Here is a 15892-nt window from a genome sequence, read left to right on the forward strand (position 1 = left end):
CAGAAATTGGACGAGTAAGAAAGGAGGGGGGGGGGGGGGACTCCTTGTCACCGGGCGGAAGCCCAATCACAAGTGCATGGGCGTCGCAAGGATTTTACACGAAGATCGAATTAATAAGTGCTCACATTACCACGATTGGACTAAATGCACCATGCGCAACATATGGGTTGTATTACAGAAATCATATTTTTAATATAACTACGAAACTAAATATATATTGGAGGGGACGAAAATGAAGACTTTTATTATTTTGGGGGGATTGGGACGTGTCCCCGCGTCCCCCCCGGTTGCGACGCCCATGACAAGTGTAACAATCAATCAATAAATCGATCAATCAACCATGTCAGTTGGGAACATATGGCGAGGGGGGAATGGTGTCAGCTTCTGGAGGGCCCTTCAATCCGCCACTAGGTATAACTAAAATGCTAGGCCAGACAGTGGAGATTAGATACTTTCAAATAACACGCTACTTGGTGCATTGAAAGGTTATGAAGCCTACACCGGTATGAGCAGTTTACAAAAAAACTAACACAAATGATACGTTTATGTAAATTCAGTTTTCGCACCACATCCAGATCCTTTTACCGTGATCGCTAATGGCATCCAGCGTTCGTGTGCCAGTCATGATTCTAGCCCCTGACTTACTAACTCGTCACTAGTTGATTAAAAAAAAAAAAAAAAACTTTGCCTGAAACCTTTCGGTGTATAAACGTTACTCGTGGAAATGCCAATGTCGTAATGTCTAACGGAGGAAAATAATACTTTTTACAAAATTCTCGCTACGCTAATATTTTTTTTTTTTGTAGACTTCAAATCCACAACGTAAAGAATCTTCACAGTTCTCTCCACCATGCAAATGTACCCCTAAGCAAACAACTAATCAATATTGAAACCAAAGTAAACATTTTATTATTATTTTTTTTTTAAGATACGTTCCATGCAAAACAGTTGCAATAAATACAAAATATTACACGGTTTTTAACTGGGCCAATATTTACAAGAGCGCATAATGTTACGCTTCAGTTGTGAAGGTATAACTCAACCCATTCGCCTCCACGGAAATTATTTCTCTCTAGGATGACTCACGAACCAGCTGTGTTAGGTAAGCAGTATTCTTACAAAGAAAGTTAAATGCACACCAGGCTTATTAAAAATAACACTAAAAAATAAACAATTAAAAAAATTAAACATAATGAAACCATTTTTTTTGTCAATTAGAAAATTTTAATTTCATTATGTTGTCCCCTCAAGAGGTTTGGAAGTGCAGTAAGAAAGATTTTCCCTTTGAATGCTAAAAATGTACATTACCATGGCTTTAGTATAATATGACGCACATATTTGAATTAAACCTTTTCCAAATTCGAACTTGATGTGTGTGTACACATAATTATGCGAACGCATAATAGCCTAATGATGCCTGTTTTGATGCAGAAGAAACAATTTACGAAGAAAAAAAAAAAGTTGTTTTGCAGTAAAAAGTAACAAAGCAATCCTGTAATAAAGAACACTTTAAGAGTTATATTCTATCGCTCTTAGCTATGAACGATGTTATATTTCGAGCATGCGATCGGGAACTAAGAAACTCACCAGTGTCTTCACTTCCCAACGAACAGGTGAGAGTCGAAGCGTGTGAACTCGCAGGACAAAACCAAAACCGTGCACGGTATAAATTAAAAATACGGCGCCGAGCTCGGTGGACACCCGATCACTATTGCGACAGCCTGCACCGTAATTCACGCACCCACGCAAGCGATAACACAATCCAACTGGCCGCACACCGACAAGCGACGCACCCAACGGTTGGCTGACAAAGCCACCGCCGTTTACGCAAACTTTGTCAGTGGCATCTGACACCTGGCTGACTTTAGTTACCAATTTAAACACGAGGCAGCGTTACTTGTGGTCGACAGCTGCGCGCTCTCTTACCACGCAACATACTTTTACATTTGGTAGTAGTCCCATCTAGCGGGAGAAAATGAACTAAGTACGTACAGAAGCGCTTGACATCTGCAAAGTACCGCATTTATTAAGTAAATACTTTGTTCTTATGTATCAATGCAATGATCAAAAATTCACACATATGTTCCGTATCTACACGTATATTGGTTAAAATATGTTATAGGAGATTAGACAGAATATTCCAAAATAATAATGTTGAAATCATTACATTATAATTTTAGAATGATTGTGATTTAATCTTAAACTTATTTTACTGAAATAAATCCACTATTAAATTATTAACGCATAATTATGAAATTACAGATTTAATACTAGCAATAAAAAAACACGTGATATGGTATGTATGGTGTTTTGCAAAATAAGTTAAAAAGCAAAAGTAAAAATAAAAAACTTCCCTATTTTTTTTTTCAACTTTTTCATATCCCTATCCATGTATCATAAAAAGCAAAAGTATAACTGATTTTTCAGCACCAAAAACATTGGCCCGTGGGGGGATCGAACCCACGACCTTCGCGTTATTAGCACGACGCTCTAACCAACTGAGCTAACGGGCCAGTTGAACCATGTTTGCTTACATTATGTATTTTAATTCTATGTAATACAGTGTAGTTATCGTATTTTGTATTGTAAATTCGTTATGTCCGTCTGTCATCGAGCCATCAGCCACCGTTTCAATATTTTTTTAATTGTTTGAATGGTTATTGGCTTCCGCCCAGAACCAACACTAGATGACTGTTCTTAATCAAAGCCTTTTTATCATCATATCATCAATGAATTATCCATACGTAGATTAACACTCATGCCTTACCTGGGACTCGAACCCAGAGCCCCTCGTACTGTTGGCCAATGTGCATCTGACTACGCTACGGAGGTCGGCCTACCCTTACGACACTACGTTCGTTCGTTAAAATATTTTTTTTGCCCTTAAAACTCATACTTTTCACCCTGGTATTTATTTATCACAATGACCCGTCTCATCTGTCCATCGATAACGTGACCTGCAGCCAATCAGATGTCAGGAAAATTCCATCCGTCCGTCCGTTAAAACATTATGAAGTATTAACTTTTGACGGACAGACGGATGAAATAAACTCCAAAATGTTAGCAAGATGTTTATTGCCGACAATCTTGACTGTATTAAAATGTTTTTAAGTTTGTTTAGTTTGTTTCCATTATTTTTTTATTTATTTACGTTTGAACACAGTTTAGAGTTTGATGTTTGATATAAATATCCCGAGACATATAAGTATAAGAAAATACGTATGTAAATCTGATATATATAAATAAATAAATAACACAGCAAAAAAATTGAGTTTAGTGATTTATAAGAACTTAACTTTAATTATCGTCAACCTATATACATAACATTTTCACCACTATTGTGAGTCCATCTTTACCATGCGTAGTTAATTACACTTATGTGTCTCGGGAAGTTTTGTTACAAAAAAGTGTGTTCAAAGTAAGTTTAAAAATAATTATGGAAGCAACTAAACTCTCTTACACGTGGGGAAATTCCATTACCCCCCCCCCCCCCCCCACCCCCGATATTACGATATTTTCTCTTTGCTCGTTTAAGATCATGTCTCACTGTAAAATTTTCTTATCCAACTATTTTCGACAACAATGTTTCAGGGGTAATATTGGACGAAATATGGTTTGCAATTATCTACATTAATATGTTGGCTAGATAAACTCAAACTTGTTTTAAAATCTGTCACACTATCAAAGTTTATTATTGGATTGAGCTAGCTCAAAAATTTCCATTTTAATCCTATTTTGAAACCAAAAGTAATGCATTATAGTTCTAAAAGAAAAGTTTAACTCGCAATGATTTTTTTTACTATGCATTTCCTTAACTTTTAAACAATCTGTAATTTTAATCACATTACTGCTCTTGCATGATAAAATCAATTCGCCGCGATCTTTAAAGTTAAAGACTTAAAAAAAAAAAAAAAAAAAAAACTTGAAAAAAAACTTTTTTTGATATAAATTTTTTTCGAGCTATATTTATTCGTTATTTTACCATTATAACCTTTTTAATCTCCATTTCAATGATTCCTTGAGACTGACACATTTTCGTTTTCGCTGGGCACGATTATGATTGGTTGAATCTGTCAAGCATCCAACATATTTGAGAACTAGTCCTATATTCAAAATATTTGATGATAACTCAGGTCACCCAACTTGTCGAATAAACATGGCTGCGTCAGTGACGTTTTCCGTGTCGTCCGTAATCCCCTCCAACATTTTTCGAAAAATTTGATTTGATGTTTTTGGAAGCGAACATTGGACAGTGTGACAGGTGCCGTTCAGCAACACCTGACACGATGCCAATCGCCCGCCTCCCTAAAGGTGCGGCGCACCAAACAAATGGTTGTCAGAAGTCAGCTGTTTGTCACGGTCGTTGATGCTGGTGAGCGCCGAAAGAAAGAATAAAAAAACTGTTCACACAATCAATGCAAATAAAGGGTTCTCGTTTGAAACAAAGACTAAAGATTCGGTACAATGATTATCTATCGTCTTCTTCGTACACGCCCAGTGGGGATCGCAGTAGAAAAATGGTGGAATAGAGAAGGAAGGGGGGATATATCGCACCTTGAAGTTATGATAAAACACGCGAGATCTCGGTGCAGGCAGTTTGTTGTTTCGGGTGATTCAAGGCGAGTTGTTTCAACACATTCAACTACAAACCACACTGAATGTGGTGCATGTTAAGAATGATAATATAACTTTCAAAACCCTTGTTTACGCCAATAATATGAATACACAAATTATAATTTGGTTCACAGTTTTGGCGAGTAGGTCCATCAACAGAATGGACTTGTAACGCCCCTCGTGCCTCAAAATTAAATTATTTTAAATTGATTAAAAAGAGCCTTGGAAACTTGCTGGGTAAGAAAAATAAGAAAAATTTAGTTATTGACCAGAGGTGGCACGAGGTGGAGAACAAGATAATTTGGATCTCCCTGACACAAGCAACTTGGGAGCTGGTGGATCTTTTAAGGGAAGAAGGTATATCATAAATAAATTAACACTACACAAGTAGCTTGGTCTATAGGTTCCCTGGTTTATTATTAAGGAATTTTGTATTCGTATTATTCAAACCTGACAATAAAAATCTTAGTAATTAACAAAGTTAAAGGGGGGGGGGGGGGCAGGATTATTTAAAACTAAACATATTACACCTTAACAAAAAATTATTACATAATCAAAAATTTAAAAATCGCACCAAATTTGAATGTCCCAACAATTACATATATATATGAGTTTCCTAGATTTTACAGATTCTTGAGGATGACGTCCTTAAAACACTGCTCGCTGGTATCTTTGTTTTAGTTCCTTCTATTTAAGTGAAAATATATATATATATCTCATATCACGCGGGTCTTTCCAGGATGACCTCGGACTGCCGGCCAAACTCTTCTAAGCAAGGGGGGGGGGGGGGGGGATCAGCTGGAGGTCCCGAAGATCATGCGGGGAGCAATTTCTCTCCTCCGTAACTTCGACCCTGTCTGAAACACAGCCCAAATTCAAAACGAATTAGACCTGCGTCCAGACAGTCCTACACAGTTGGCGCGAAAGCCAACAACGGGAATTTGGGGGGGGGGGGGGGGGGGAAACGGATTACTCACCAAACAGGGTGTGGAAACCGGGCTCGCGAGGTGTCTCGCGCCGACATCAGGATGACGCGCACCGAAAACTCGCGGATGCGCGAAGGAAACCAGAATTTTTAGAATTAAATATAAATAAAAAAAATTTAACTACGCATGACTTTTCTAAAACTACCTCTGCCTGGCTACTGTACAAATGGGATCACATCCCTTAAGCAACTGACTACATCTTTAGTGCAACCGAAAATCGCCGTTCCCGCGAAAAGCCTCCTAGTGCAGAGGACGTCGAGAAGAAGTCTTCAGTAGCCACGATCAGAGGACTGAGTCCCCGAGGGCGGACGAGGCTTCTAATTAAAACAGGCGCTAAAGCCCTAGGGAGGAGGGGGGAAGGTTCGGTACTAAGCCGAAGATTTCCGAAGGAGTCCGAGGCGGGCGTGACAAGAACACGACATGGGCGCTCTCACCGGACCGAAACGAAAGCAACGAACAATCGACTTCTACAGGTCGGGAGAAGAAAGCATAGTGCCTTATGGCACCGCGACGCTAACTACTTGACGTGGTGAGCTATGAGCGTAGTCTCGGCTCGCTGGCCACCATGGGTGAAGTTGTTTTTTTCTGCTGCTAGGTTTCGCGGAGGTCTCTTTAGGTCTCTTGGCTAAGTTCATGTCAGGTCACTGCTCCTGGATTTCTCAGAACTAAAGTGATGTGGAGAGAGAGGAAGGGGGGCACAGAAAACGCCACTCCGGTGGGAACGCAGCTCCACTGGAGACTGCTTCGTGACGAGACATGCTATTCTCAGCAGGTCTCTACAAGGTAGCAGCTTGCAGCCCAGGAGCTGCTCTATGCAGTTTCGGTCATGCAGGGAATTAAAATTACAAACTCGGGACGTGACTGCAGGCGAGAGAAATTTCAACCGGGCTGACCATGTCCACATTAGACAGCAAAATATCAGATTGGCCCCCTGGGAAGGGGCTTCGGTCCACTGCAACAAAGTTTAAATCCGTGGCGTACACCAGCCTAACAAAAAGTAAAACACCCCCATTAACAACCAGATAAATTTAAAAAAATAAGAAACCCCAAAAATTTTAAAATTATAGAAAAAAATTAAAAAGGTGACGAAATGCCTAATTTCCGGCACAGACTTACGTAAAGTAATTCGTAATTCCAACAGTAATTATTATGAAATCCCAAGACTACCTGTTTTTTGAGCAGTTATAAATCGTCAAATTGGGCCATTAGGTTTTGATCGTTTGAGTATAAATTCGTGCATACTGTATTAGTGCTTTGTACAAAGAAGTTCGTAAACTATAGATACTAGCGTGTGGGTTTTTTAATTACTGCAAGGGCCTGCGAGCTAAGACGTACTTTTGTTATTCTGATGAAAGACCACACACACACACACACACACACACACACACACACACACACACACACACATATATATATATATTTGAGTACTTTTTCTGAATATGTATCTCGATAGCTCTCGTCTCAAATTTTCTCAACATATATTTTCAAAACATTATCTCGTTAACATTTGCGCAATTTTTCATAATAATTATTGTCAATTGCGTGACCATTCACAACTGGAAAATAAGGCAATTAAGCTATTGGTATAAATTAAGGGGAATTTTATTTTTCAATAATAGTGACAAGAAACTGTACTAACCAACATGGCATTTGAAAAACTGTCTTAATTGTTAGTTTAAAGCTTTATTCTAAATATTTTATCCAACATCCATTACGGTAAAAAAAAAAGAGAGAACTTTATGAAGCTGTTTTTAAGCTATAAGTGTGCTTTTCCAGTTCCGTAAATTAATATCGTGACCCGGAAAGTATATGTTGCATTATATAGGCACGAGGTAGATTAAAGCAACTGACTGGCTCCTTTGAATACGGCTTAAATGGAAGTTGGGCGCAATTCTGTTATTTGAAAGGTGATTTCAAAAGTGCAATTGCGTTAGGCTTTATATTACCTCCAATCTACATACATAATATACATACACTCTGTTAAAAAAAAAGTGTAAGATATTTTTGGCGTATAAGGAAAATTTAGTCTTTTACAGGTGAATGTTGTGTCTTAACGTACAAAAAAAAAAAAGGTGCGTATACGTATGTATGCGCTTTAGAAGTTATACTTACTTGGCTTAGTAAAAAAATTAATTTTTTTGCATGCAAATAATTAATAGAAATAAAATAATAAAAGGATTGAGTGGTATTATAAATACGGTTGGTAAAGTATAGATTCAATAAATTAAAAAAAAACTTATATAAATACTCAGTTTTCAATATTATTTATAACATTTCATATTTAATATAGTAAAATCATAGAGTTAAATATTAATTAATAATAAAAATCAATAAATATGTTCAATTTTATAATTTATTAATGTAATTATTTATTAAATAATAATTTATTTTGTAATGCAACAATTATACATACAGGAACATAACCTCGCTTATGTAAATACTCTTGAAAGAGTTTATAAACACAATATCACTAATATTCACAAGAAATAAATGTTTTTAATGATATGGACCAGTGTTCAATATCAATCACTATATAATTTTTACTTGTATTTAGTTCTTTTCCATCCTGTCAATTATTGTTGCTTTCTGCGCGTGCATCGTAAAAATTCACTCATCATTTTTTCATAACGTGCCGAAAGAAGTATAACTTCAAAAATTATGTAGAACCAGATTATTTTATCGCGTAACAACAATCATTTCGTAAATTTCACATTAATATTCAGTTGTCAAAGTCTGAAATCATGAACAATGAGACGACCTCCCCATAAGGAACGTCTCGGTGAACACGTCACTAGCTCAGTGAATGTTGTGACTCGCTTACTCGCTCACAAGAAGTTTCGCGCGGGGTTAAGAGTACATTCCAAATTATTGAATCACGTATTATAGTTTTCTTTTTCTCTCTCCCAACAATTTTAAGTTTCAACTGTTCAGCGACATTTCAACGGCTCAAGGTTAACGTTCAGTATTGGAAACTTATGAAATTATTGTTAACTTAACGCATGCGCAGAAGCATCTGATCGCTCTCGAATGTGTTTTGCGCATGAGTAGCAATCAGCTTTGTACACATCGATGGCAAGTGTTCGTAGCAACGACGAGTAAGTAAATAAATGGCGAAAGGGGACGAAAACCCGCTCTAGAATAGTTTGTGAGTAGACCGTTGACTTGTTTGCGAGCTTGGGGGGGGGGGGGAGGGAATTGTGTGTAGAGGGGTAAGGTGGCGTGATGTAGGGGAGGAAGGATTCGAAGAGGAAGGAGGGGGGAAAAAATATTTTTCCCGCCGAGCCCTCGTCAGTCGGGTTGCGGACGACGACGGCGAAGCGGTGTGGCGCATGTGCAGTGACCTATAGGGGCGGTCTCTCACCTCCCCTCTCTCCAGCACACTCACACCGCAGTGAGGCGCGCGCGGCCCGACCGTACGCATCACAACGCAGCTGCCCTCTTCGCTGCCAAGGTGAGTCGAGTGCGCCAAGGTGCCTTTTTTTTTTTATAACGACCACGTGCGTGGCGTGGCGTCGCGTCGCGTCTTGGAAATAGCCCAGTTGCGCGGGCTCGGTTCGCCGTTCACGTGAATTGTTTTCGGACCGCAGTGATAGTAAAATCTTAGTCTCGAAATTTTTATGACTCGTCGCACAAATGTTGATTTGAGGCTTGGAGTGGCTACTTAAAACTTCGTGTTTTCGGTTCATGCCGATAACGATTTTACATCGTTTTGAGAAAATGTTTGCTATTATTACTGTAACTTGAAATCATTGTGCTGCTTAACTTAGCTACAAATTCACAATAACTAATATAAATTATTACGTAACCGAGGCGAATGCTTTCTCTCTGTATGCGGCGAAACTGTTGAATGGATAAATATTTTTTTTTTGCCTCGTGCCTCTCAGATTGTCGTACGACGAATAGTTTGGTACGAACTTCAAGCACGTGAATTTCCCACAATTACAGGCCAACAGAAGCGCTAGTCATTCAGCGTAGCTGGTGTTAGAATTGAGTCGTTTGTAGAGAGTTGTTCGTACGCTTCTTGTACCATTCTCTCCGGCATTCGGCATTGGCGAAATGGCGCAATTTTGAACTTGCAACATCAGGTTTTTCTCGGGGTGCTTCCCCGTTTTCCTCCATCTATTCATGCCGTGTAGGCTCCATTCTCATTTCGTCGCCTCCTCATTGCTTAAGTGATCCTGACGTAGATATGAAACATTACGCCCAGATTCATTCACATTCATTCACGAAATTATTAGGAACATGTATGAGCGTTTACTAATAATAAAAGGCGTTAAAAAAATCAAATCGCGTACGAATGTATGATTAGCTGTACTGTCAAACTTAATGCAGTACGGATGTAAGCTTCACGTGTCTTTTTGTTTTAGATCTTTGTACGTCTGTGTCTCTTACTTGCTTAATTTTTAGTTATATTCGCACATTTATTCTTGCTCTGGTATTTCACCGATAAATAAAAGAAGAACAGGATGTATTTTTTTCCCCAGCAGTATGTCGTTTGGGGAAAAGTTTAAACCAGTGGGATGGTGAGGAAAAGGTGGTTCAGACTTCTGACTCCCGGCTGGGGCAACTGGTGCTGTAGACGTGGAACGGTCGGGCGGCTGACCTTGAAACTTCTTGGTTCAACTCAAGGTTGGTGACTTCAGGAGACCGTGTTGTACAACAGTGTATATATTTTTTTCTGACAAAGACCATCGCGGCAACGCTATGATGATACTTTGAAACGATTTGAAGTACTTCGTGTTTATACGTGCATTTCGTGTAAGTTCGTGGTAATTTTGAGATGGTTACAAGGGAAGATAGAAAGCATGGACGATACCGGGGATTATGGGCGATAGGAACCGAAGACGGAATCTTTGTTTTAATAACCATATTTATAGATTAATATTGGATATTTGGCTTTGTTAACATACATAACTTAGTGGAGAGAGTAGTCATTGATGTTTAGTATTTAATTTTAAGAATTCCCGTGTGTGTTATAATACTGTCAATTGACTCTTTTATAGTCTTTGAAAATCTGTGTGATATCTGTCGTAAGGCAAATTCCCAGTATTCAAATATAAACTGTTGAAACCAAGATGAGATTTCTTTCTCGGTAGTTACGCGGTCAGATCACCTGGGGTCGGCAGACTTTCTAGTGAGATGGTCTCCAATTTTTTTTAGAGACTTTCAACATGTATTTATTCTGTATCTACATGAAATTTTAAGACTATAAAAATACTAGATAAAATAAAAATATTTTACTCACAAATACAACATAGTCTTAAAAATAAAGGCTACTTAGGGGAGAAAAACACGTGGAAAAAATTGTAGTCATTGGCAGAGTTCTATTGATAAACTAAGAAAACCTAAAATATTTTAATTAACTAATTATTAGAATACAAAGCAGCTGGGCGAGTGCGGTGGCAATCAGACCATTCAACCATCTTGGAAAACCTTCTAATAGAATAAGATTTTCAATCTAGCAGTATAACATGCAATCAGGATTTTCCTTTGTACATAAGGTCGTTCAGAAGTTCAGGCGTCGTTCGTTGAGGTTTTCCTTAGAAATTATCGTTAGTTGTTACTTTCCATTCCATGAACACAATTTTCGTCACTAGGTATTTACCAAGTAATTGCACAATTGCGGTAAAAAAAAAAAGCAGGTTTTTAAGTAACTTTCACAACTAACAAATTTCTGGTGACGTAATTTTTGGCGGAACACCAACTGCAAGAGCGCTATCGAGATCTATGTACAGGAGAATGCCTTAAACAATAGTTATGAAAAATAAAATCACCAACTTTGCGTGAGAGCCTGTCTTCAATTGTTCTTTTAACGGAACACATGAGTACCTGTTGACTCACTGGTTAAGTTGGGTGCACAATAAAAAAAACCTAAGCGAGTGTGTAGGCCATACACAGGACTGTGGAAACGACCTGTGCGAAACCGATTCACGATTTAAATATGACTGTTAATAGCCAATGAAATTTCGCGATATATCTGACATGTTGGTAGGATTAGTAAACACCTTTATTAACTACCGAATGATTATCCCCTTACATCTGACCAGTAATACGTGAACAGTTTTTTTAACATAAATTAATTTGGATTACTTATGTACAGTTTTAAGTAAAAATTCTAACCACGGAATATTTTTAGGTATTTAAATTAATGGCAATTTTTTTATAAATAGCATTAATTTTTAAAGCAGGAATTACACCTCAGCATTATTGTAATATCACAATGGTGGGTAAATATATACATCTCTATAGGCCCACAGAAATGGCATCTACTCTAACTGGCTGTTTCGCCTTGCTTCCATAACATAAATAAAATATATTATTTTCCTCCTATGCGCTATTGTGAATCGGATGTCATCACGCAAACGACCTACTGTTACTTTTTTTTTTTCAATTGTGCTCCCAGCTTAGAGCCGAACTGGCCAGGCCAGTACAGTCATTGAATATATATATATTCAATGGTACAGTCGAGTGGCGTGTAATTTAATAAACTCCCCCCCCCCCACCCCCTCTGTGAACCAGGACCTTTTGGTCGAGTACTTCAGTAGAACGGCGGGCGAGCAGGTCCAGTGAAAAGAATAGTTCTGACGGTGTAGTAGCTTCCCAACACCCCATCCTCGCTCATTTGCTGAGGAAGGTACGAACGACGACGTTTCAGTAGAGTTCATTAGTGGATTCACTGCTCAACTCTCTTTTTAACATGTACTAAACTCGCTTCTTCTTGCCTTGTGTGAACCCTCGCTCGCTACTTTGCAGTTTTATCGCCCACTCGCCACTGGACTCAATTACCGGTGTAGTGTAAACTAGTCTTAAAGGAGCGTTTACACTGGTAGAGTATTACTTGCCCCAGTTGCTATCCGGTTTACTCTAGGTGTAAACTCTTAAAGGAGAGTTGGGGCCTATTCTATTCTGGAATATATAATTGTTCCCGCGGGTTCAGGATTCGGCGTCAAGTCTTCCGCAGTCTAGTAAGGAGGTTAAGGGACGACGCCGAGCCATTGCAGAATCATGGTGCCATAGGCGCCACAAGATTTTTTTAAGGGGATATTGTGCTATCAAAATTTAAAGACCAGTACAATCGTAACAGTATTGTTTTATGGTCTTAAATGAGTTTATTTCAACAGATTAAGCAAGAAAACATATTTTCGAAGTCATTGCCTTTCTTATCTTTAAGAGTAGGGCATGCAATAATTTACTGAGACTTAAACAAATTTAGTAAGTGCCTAAGGTAACTTAAGTTGCACGTAATTAAACATAATTTATATGAATTACGATAGTTCTAGATCGGAAAAAAAACGCTGTTTATGCAAATCAAGTTTTAGAAAACATTTACACATGTGTTATGATTTACTGTTGGTTTAAAAGTGCGTGAGTTTTTTTCCCCCTTCAGAATTTAACAGCGTGGGATGCCAGATGTATAAACCTTATTTTGGCATACTTAAAATTAATCTTAATTATATAAAACTGTGTAAAAGTTTTTGAAACTTTACCTCACCATCGATTTACCTCGGTCTTTACCTTGGTTAAATAAAAAAGTATGTTTTCGGGGTTAGTTTTTGGAGGGGACGATTATTAGACAATTATTGGTCCAGTCCGGGGATCGAAGCCGGTCCCGGAGGTCTTCACCCTGACGTCACACGTTCTAAGTGCGGGTTCCCTCTCCTACGAGCCGCGTCTAATTTTTACTGAAGGTAGCCACGGCAATCCGGGTTATATTCCATGTATAGGGTCAACTCCGGATGTTTCGGTCGTCACCGTTAGCAGGTGGGTATATTAGAGGTGTTCCCATTTCACCTGTCACTGCCTTCAATACCTGCATTACCAATTTTTAACGACATTAAAGCCGAGACGTTTAGGGGCCCGTCCACCTCGTCACACGGTGTGCAGAACTTCAGGAGAAAAAAAAAACACACACACCGTTTGAAAACTGCTCAAGATATATTGTGTGGGATCTGTCTATGAAAAACTTTAAATTATGCGCTGAGGGTGGATGAGGAGTTTTGTTCCCATATTTGTTTTTAAAACTATTTTAGAAGAGTGCAAATGGCTAAAACATTAGTTTTTTTTTTACGTGATAACGTCTTATAAATCGATGAACGCCGGCTGCACGCACGGAAAAGCATGACTCATTGTCACGTTCCGCCTGAGCCGAGCGTGCAAGAACCGGCCAACCACCGTGCGAGAAAATCTTCTATAATACCAAACGGTTTAAGGCGGGCTTTTTAACGAATTGTTCGTGATTATATTTAAACAAATTATTTAAATTAAATTTACAAAAACTAAGTAATATTTGAAAATTAAGTATGCAATTTTTTTCAATGTTTTCTTATTACGTTATCACGTATAATTATCGTCCGTAAACCGACTTTACAGACGACCCCTCCTTTTTTTTTAAGACAATTAGGCATGAAAAACACGGAAAGCACTAATGGGACTTGCATCTCGCCTTTATCTCCAGTTGCAGCTCAAATATCATAGTTGCCCTATCCACGACGAGAAGACTGCGCGCGAATCCACAGCCTTGCGCTGAGGGTCGATACCGTGCTAGAATCACCGGCGAGCGTCGCACTTATCCCTCCTGACTAACACACACACACACACCTGGCTAGGCGGGCCAATTAACCAACTGATTCACTTACTGACATTTTCGAGCTACAGCTCCTCCAGTTATGCATTTTATTAACAAAGAACGCATTCAACTACTACATACAGCCCTTTAATCACTATTGGCTGTACTGTTCTTATTACAACTAATACCGAAACATTAAGCAAGTGTAAATAACAAATGAAGGCTCCCGTCTCACCTGCAGGGTTGGTTTTTTTTTCTGACCCTGCTGAGTTATTCCGATAGCTCTCTTGCCTTTATCGTTGAGCCACACAATGTTTTACCATATATTCACTAAACGTTATTTTCGAGCTGTGAAAGGTCACTCAACTGACTATAACAAATTTGAGCGACGTTTTATCGATGTTAGATAATATTTAGGAAATATCTGTTAATAATATTTGAAACGAAACTTAAAACACTGGCGAATTGTATGAATAAATTTACAGGGAAATACCTCAAAAAATTAGAAAATTAAAAAAAAAAAAATTCTGATTTCTTTAAAATAATGCCGAGAGTGATAAATATGTACGCAAATGTTTTCAACTACATTTCTTGACGCGAATCTTACGTAGTGTCCGCAACCGCCGCTAGAATTCGTTGCCGGAGCAGCTACGTAATACTATTGAGTCAATCGATTTGCCGAGTGAAATGTTAAACCATATAATGAAACGGCTACGACAAAAGAACAAACACTTGAAAAATTACTAAACGTTGACTTGGACCCGGTTTTCTGAAATGAATTTTGTTAAAATGCTGCTCATCTGTTAAGTTTCATTAAATAGTTCATACTAAAACGTTTCCCTTTGGCTTTGTGAACTTTTGGTTCGCGCCATCCGCCACAGATTGGCAGCACCGTGTTACACATTTCCGTTCCAATCGACTGAGGTTTCTTTCACGAAATTACTCTCTATCAAATGCCGTGTACCGACAGCTAAGATGTTTCTCATAAAAAAAATTAAATAAATACATGGCGTGCGAGACCGCGGCTTGAATGTGCCAACGATAGTAGAACGAACTTGTAAATGTTAAATTAATCACGTATGACTAAGGAAAAAACCTAGTGAAATATTAGTCATAAAACGCTTTAAAGTGGTCGTTTAATTGGTGAGCAGCGTGGTTGTCCTTCTCTTGGTCCACACACTTTCCCTTCTGCCACGGCCACGCTACGATGGAAAACATATTCTGTGGTGTTTGTCAGTTACTTAAGAACGTCAAGGTTTTTATTCTCAACCGCCGTGGTTGTTGTCCTAAAAGTCTTTTTTTGTATCCTCTCTTTATCGCTTACCCTTTTAATCTCGTCCATATATTCCAGACGTGATCTTCCTCTGGTCCCGCCTAATTAGAACAAAATATATAAAATCTTCAAACCAGTTTCATATGTCTTGTGATAATCAGTTGTGGGGGTCCGCTCTTCGTTTCTTCCGTTCGTAAAAAAAGAAAATATTTTTGTTGCATCTGTTAAGTAGTTTCTCATTCTTCCAATAGTTATATATTTTCATGAACCTAAAACTCGTTACTTTAACGAAAAGGAAAATAAAATGAAAGTGGCAAGCGAGTAGCAACAAAAGTAGAAGACTATTGAGTTACTAGCTGAGCGAGTTTATAGCGAGTGGGTTTTCAAGGCCAGCTGGTAAGAATGAAATAACAGGTCTACACCAAGGTAATTAAGAGACGATGAGGGATGATG

The 15892-nt window shown here is 38.4% G+C and overlaps 2 protein-coding genes and 1 non-coding gene across 6 annotated transcripts in view; 1 reads left to right on the forward strand and 2 right to left on the reverse strand.

The window, feature by feature from the left end:
• LOC134542918 (myosin heavy chain 95F) overlaps nucleotides 1-15892 on the reverse strand; it is a 265995-nt gene that overhangs the window by 101531 nt on the left and 148572 nt on the right. For 2 of the 4 annotated variants that reach the window (XM_063387510.1, XM_063387506.1), the window contains exon 1: nucleotides 1588-1866. The exons of the other annotated variants lie outside the window; for them this stretch is intronic. The gene's annotated coding sequence lies outside the window, so the exon portion shown is untranslated. Of the gene's footprint in view, nucleotides 1-1587; nucleotides 1867-15892 lie in introns of those variants that run through there. 4 annotated transcript variants of the gene reach the window in all.
• On the reverse strand, nucleotides 2440-2513 carry Trnai-aau (transfer RNA isoleucine (anticodon AAU)). Its single transcript has one exon. It is a non-coding gene; the product is annotated as a tRNA-Ile (tRNA).
• The window catches only part of LOC134542920 (diacylglycerol O-acyltransferase 2-like), a 58065-nt gene continuing 50866 nt past the window's right edge, over nucleotides 8694-15892 (forward strand). The window contains exon 1 of the mRNA XM_063387512.1: nucleotides 8694-9051. The gene's annotated coding sequence lies outside the window, so the exon portion shown is untranslated. The remainder of the gene's footprint in view (nucleotides 9052-15892) is intronic.

The sequence above is a fragment of the Bacillus rossius genome (assembly GCF_032445375.1).
Source record: "Bacillus rossius redtenbacheri isolate Brsri chromosome 9 unlocalized genomic scaffold, Brsri_v3 Brsri_v3_scf9_2, whole genome shotgun sequence".
Taxonomy (NCBI): Eukaryota; Metazoa; Arthropoda; class Insecta; order Phasmatodea; family Bacillidae; genus Bacillus; species Bacillus rossius.